The following is a 6000-nucleotide window of genomic DNA, read 5'->3' on the forward strand; positions in this document are numbered from 1 at the left end:
CCTTGTGCCAATACCAATTCTATTCCTTTGATCTGTATTTCTATCCTTAACTCAGTACCACACTGTATTGATTACCATTGCTTTGTACTAAGTTTGAAATTGGGAAGTGTGAATCCTCCTACTTTTTCACAATTGTTTCAGCTTTTCTGAATCCCTTGCAATTCATATGAATTTTAGAATCAGCTTGTCAATTTTCTACAAAAATGCGAGCGAGGATTCTGATAGGGATTGTGTGGAATCTGTACATCAGTTTGGAGAGTATTCCCATCTAACTATTGTTAAGTCCTCTGACCCAAGAACATGAGATGTTTTCCATTAACTTAGATCCACTTTAACTTCTTCCAACAATGTTTTGTAATTTTCAGAGTATAAATTTTGCATTTTTTGTTAAATTTACTTGCAAGTATTTTATTATTTTTGATGCTGTTGGGAATCAAAATTCTTTTATTTTCAGTTTGTTCATTCCAAGTGTATAAAAATACAATTTTTTATATTAATCCTCTATCCTACAACCTTGCTGAATTTGCTTGTAGTTTAAGTAGTTTTTTAGTGGATGCCTTAGGATATATGTCACATCATGTCATCTGTATATTGGAAAAAAGCAGTTCATGACACACACACACCTATATCATGAGAACCCAAACTCACAGGTCCCAGTGTCTAGCCATTATAGCATTTAACCAGGCTAAAATCAGCATGCAGACTAATGCTCAAAAGCAAGGCTTAACAATTGCAACTGTTGTTCTGGGAGATGATTGTTACACAGAACTTTTCATTGCTGGGGTGAATGTAACAGGAACTCATTGGAAATGAAGCAATATATTAATGTGTTTTGTTTTCAGAAAAGGGTCAGGGTTCCCTATTATTGACTCACAGGTCTCTTCTGCTCAGGCCTCTTTCTGTAGGCTTAATGCTGACAAGCCTTTTTTTCTATTGATTAAATAATATTGCCAGACTCTTCATACAGAGATTGTTTAAGTGATAAACCATTATTGCAATTTGCCATTTGCGCCAGCGGGCTTGACTCTGAGTCTCTCCTGTACTGATGGATAAGTGGATTTCTGCATTCTACAACCAGAGAACTCCTCTTTGGGTTGCAGTTGAAGTCTCGGAGGAAGGTGGCACCAATAAACAGCATGCTCTTCCCAAAGAAGGTTCTGAACAATTTGAAAAATAGTGACTAAAAATGGAGGTTCAAGTACCAACCATTATAGAGAGCCAGCTGGGTAGTCAGACATGCATCAGGCACATATCTGACCTAGTCCGAGGCAGCAGTAGACAACAGGGTAGCCGGAGCCTTGTGGATAGAAAGAGCAGAAGGGAACATTTACTCCTTCCAGGGCAGCCTCCCTCCCAAGAGGAAGATGAACTAAAAAGAATATACACAATTAATCTAATTACTAACTACAATTCATCTAAATTTCTGAGAAGAGCTTGTTCTATGTTTCACCAGGACAGTTGGAGTAAGGGGCACAGTTAACCTAACTGAACTCTTTTTACATGAAAAAAAAAAAATTCAGAAAAGCGGCATTGGCCTCTCCCAGTTACTACTAAAGAATAAGAAAAAAACCCTGCTATAACAGCTCCAAGAAAACAGACAAAGCTTGAATTTTCTCTGCCTATTAGCAAACATGATTGAATATCCCTAATGAGATGAGACCAAACTTAGGGTAACAAGCATAAATATGTTTTCTGTCTTATTAGTTGCCACTTGTTCTGACCCAAAATTGGGAGAGCCAGTCTTGCTGCTATCTACGGCCTCCTCCCTACACCTGCAGAGAACCTCCACTCTGTTTTTTTCCATTTTTTTCTCATCAGTTTTAAATGCTCAGTAATAAAAAGAAGGCACTCTCCTAACCGCATTCAGCACACATCTGAAAGCTGGGGGTTTGGGCAATCTCTACACAGCTAAATGAAGCACTGAAGGGATTGCCATACATTTTCAAAAACAGTCACAAAGCAAATGTCCTACTTGCAGTTGAATTGTGACAAATAAATCCTTTCCTAAACATCACAAGCCTAGATTTAATGGGGTGAAACATGTGCAAAATGGGTAGAGAAAATCACCAATTCTACTGCCCTCTGAACCAAAACTTTCTCTTCCACAGTTGAAACAAACATTTAGAAAATTGTGGTATAAATAAATGCTTTGCAAAGATTACTTAGAAAGCTCAAACGCAGACACATAAACTGTGGCTTGTCACGCAAAGTGCTTTGGGCTAACTTGCTGTCGGGCCACACAATGCAGTCAGCAGTTATTGCAGGGTTGAATGGTCAGTGATTCATCACCAAAAGACAGACCAAAAATTGCCCAGCCATGTAATATGCTAAATTTAACTCTTGAGGGGGCTGTCCAATTGCAAGTGTAGGAAGGTACTGAACAGACCCAAGGACACACCGAATCAACAGCCATGTGTCAAGGACACACTGAATCGACAGCCGTGTGTGGAACAGTTCCCTGTGGAGGAGACTGGAAACCAGCTGAACAGCTCCTCCCCAACAAAAGGCCAAAGGGCCACATAGAGACGGAAAGAAGAGACAAAGATGTGGGCTTGCCAAGACCCCCAACCCCCAGTGAGGCAACCCACAACTGGGAGGGAAGGAGCCCATCCCTGAAGAGTGAGAGGTCCATGCCCCACAGCAGGCACCCCAACCCTTGGGGCCTGCACAGAGAGATGAACCCCAGAACATGCAGCTTGGCCAAACAATGGGGCTTACTTCCAGGGTAGGCAAAGGGCTGTGGGGAACTCTTAAAGGGCAGGCACACAGACTCACCAACCTTGGGACTCAGTTATTATCATCTGGTGTGTGTGTGTGTGTGTGTGTGTGTATGTGTGTATGTAAAGAACTCAATAGCAAGAAAACAGTCCAATAGACATTTTTTCCAAAGAAGACATGCAGATGTGTGTGTGTGTGTGTGTGTAAAGAACTCAATAGCAAGAAAACAGTCCAATAGACATTTTTCCAAAGAAGACATGCAGATAGCCAGTACACACATGAACAGATGCTCCATATCACTAACCATCAGGGAAATGCAAATCAAAACCACAGTGAGATATCACTTCAAACCTGTTAGAAAGGCTATCATAAAAAAGACAAGAAGTAACAATTATTAGCAAAGATGTAAAGAAAAGGTAACCCTTGTGCACAGTTGGTGGGGATGTAAATTGGTACAGCCACTATAATAAACAGTATGGAGGTTCTTCAAAACATTAAAAATAGAACTACCATATGACCCAGCAATTCCAATACTAGGTATTTATCCAAAGAAAATGAAAACATTAATTTACAAAGAGGTAGGCACCCCTAATAGCAAAGATAGGGAAACAACCTAAGTGTCCATCAATAGAGGAATGGATAAAGAAGATGTGATATATATACACACACAATGGAAGCATATTCAGCTGTAAAAAAAAGTACCTGAAATCTTGCCATTTGTAACAACATGATGGACCTCGAGGGAATTACTCTAAGTGAAGTAAGTCAGAGAAAGACAAATACCATGATTTCATTTATACATGGAATATAAAAACAAAAAATAAACAAACAAAGCAAAACTCATGGAGAACAGGAGTGTTTGCTAGAGGGCAGTGAGCTGGGCCGGTGGGTGAAACAGCTGAAGGAAGTCAGTAGATACAAACTTCCAGTTATGAAAGGAGTAAGTCATGGGGATGTAAATATAGAGCATGGTGACTACAGTCAGTATTACTGTAAAGCATACTTCAAATTTGCTGAGGGAGTAAATTTTAACAGCCCTCATCACAAAACAGATACAGAGATAATAAATAAATAAAGTTAAACTCTCAAATAGGAAACAAAAGATCATAGCTTTTAAGAAGAGGGAAGGAAAGAAATAATGAAATGAGCTGTTTTCTCATCCCTACATGAGCCTGAGTGTACCCACCATTTTCAAAGTGAACAAGGTGTTGTTTATGTTTTTGTGACCAAGTGGTGTTTCATAGAAGCAGATTCAGCAAAAGATCCAATGATCAAGACCCACTCCTGTCTTGTCCATCTTGTATTCCCAGAACTAAGTACACCTGTGGTACAAAACAGGTGTTCAATAAATACCTTTCCCCATCTTTTCATTTTTAATGTAAAGCCCTGCATGGTTGGTCCCCTGCCACCGTCCCCCACATCTCGTCCTGTGCCTTCTCTGCCTCACCACACTTACCAGGCTGCTGTTCCTCCAGCAGGCCAGGCGGTCCCACCTCACTGACTCGGCCTACAGAAACCCACGTGGCTCATTTGCTCAGTCCATTCAGATCTCTTCTTCTCAGGGAGGCTTCCCTGAACGGCCCGCCTACACCAAACTGCTCTATAACCATTTACCTGGCTTCATCCTTAGGAGCACTTACCACTCTCTAACACATTATATGGCTTCTTTGTTGTTTATCAACATCCCCTACTATAATGAGAGCTTCATGAACACAGGACTTTGGTTTGCTCAGTGAAAGTCTTTAGAAAGTATCTGGTACAAACATTAGTTGAACAGTTGAGTGAGTCGGTGGATAAACCTTTCTCTATCGCCCTAGTTCAAGGGTGGTTGTTAAACTGCCAATAGTTGGACTTTTTTTTTTTAATCCAACCTAAGAATCTCTTCCTACTGATAGTAGGCTAAGTAATAAACATTTGTGGTGCTGCTGACAAATTTGGGGTTATTTCACCATCTTATTTTATTTTTTAACCATTTAATTTATTGTTTCTCTTTCTTTTCCTAACTTTTTGGATGTACTGCACTTTAAAATTATCTTTTCTTTCCTCCACTTTTTTGGAAGTTTAAAGTCTCTGGTTATTTTTTTCTGCTTTCTAAGTTTTATACAAAGTTTTTCTTCAGATTACAAAAGGAATACATGATTATTTTATGAAATAACATAATGTAATACGAAGATGTGGTAAGAAGCAGAATTCTAAGATGACCCCTGGATTTCCAACCCCTGATGTCAACCCCTCCTCCTGGGTGTGGGCAAGACCTGTCAGCATGAGGGAAGAGTCACTCCTTTGATTAGGTTGCATTAAATGATGAAAGTAATGGGATAGTCACACCAGTGATTATATGACAATTTATAAAAGTCCGTCTTAACAGACTGGAAAGAATCATCGAGCTGGGCCAGAGAAGTAAGCAAACATGTTGTTAGCAGGCCACAGAAAAGTCTCTAGGAGCTAAAAGCAAACTCTGGGACTCTTAAGAGTAAACAGCAAGGAAATAGGACTTCAGTTCTAAAACCGCAGCTAACTCAACTCTATCGATGACCTGAATGACATCAGAAGAACGACATTCCCTTTGCCCTTGGCTACTAGGGAAGCAAATTCTAAGCCCTTGGAATGTCCTGTCTGATCAGAATACCTCTGTTTACCTGGGAGCTTGGGCTATGCTAGACAGTCCAGCACCGTGACTTACGGTGGTGACTTTGTATCATAGGGCATCCATTCTATCTCCACAGATGCTGGAGACTGAGGCTGGCCAGGCTCAGTAAGAACCCTGGACACCAAGGCTCAATGTTACATAGCAACATCTAACAACATACACATAGTTAGAAACACTATGTATATATTGTTACACATAATCCCAGGTGTAGTTAATGCCATTTATCGGGCAAGGACAACTAGAAGCTCCAGGTTATGAACTTTCCCATCTTCTTCCCCATGCATCTTTTCCCTTAGCTGATTTTACCATGTTTCCATTTGCTGTAATAAATGGTAACCGTGAGTATGACAGCTTTCAGTAAGTTCTGTGAATCTTTCTACCAAATTATCAAACCAGAGGCTGGTGTTGGGGGTCTTTCAAACTTACAGTTGAAATCAGAATTAAAGGTAAGTCTTTGGGATACTTCCTTAATTTTGCAGGTATGAAAATTAAACCAGAAATTAGAAGCAGAGAAAACTTTTACTCTTTTTAAAGAACAATAAATGAATAATATTATTACCTGTAAATATTCCCTTGTTTGTAGTGGTGGGGGCTTTTCTAAAACAGAACTCTTGCTTTTTTAACAGGAAACT

This window comes from Manis javanica, chromosome 12, assembly GCF_040802235.1.
Source record: "Manis javanica isolate MJ-LG chromosome 12, MJ_LKY, whole genome shotgun sequence".
NCBI classification, from domain to species: Eukaryota; Metazoa; Chordata; class Mammalia; order Pholidota; family Manidae; genus Manis; species Manis javanica.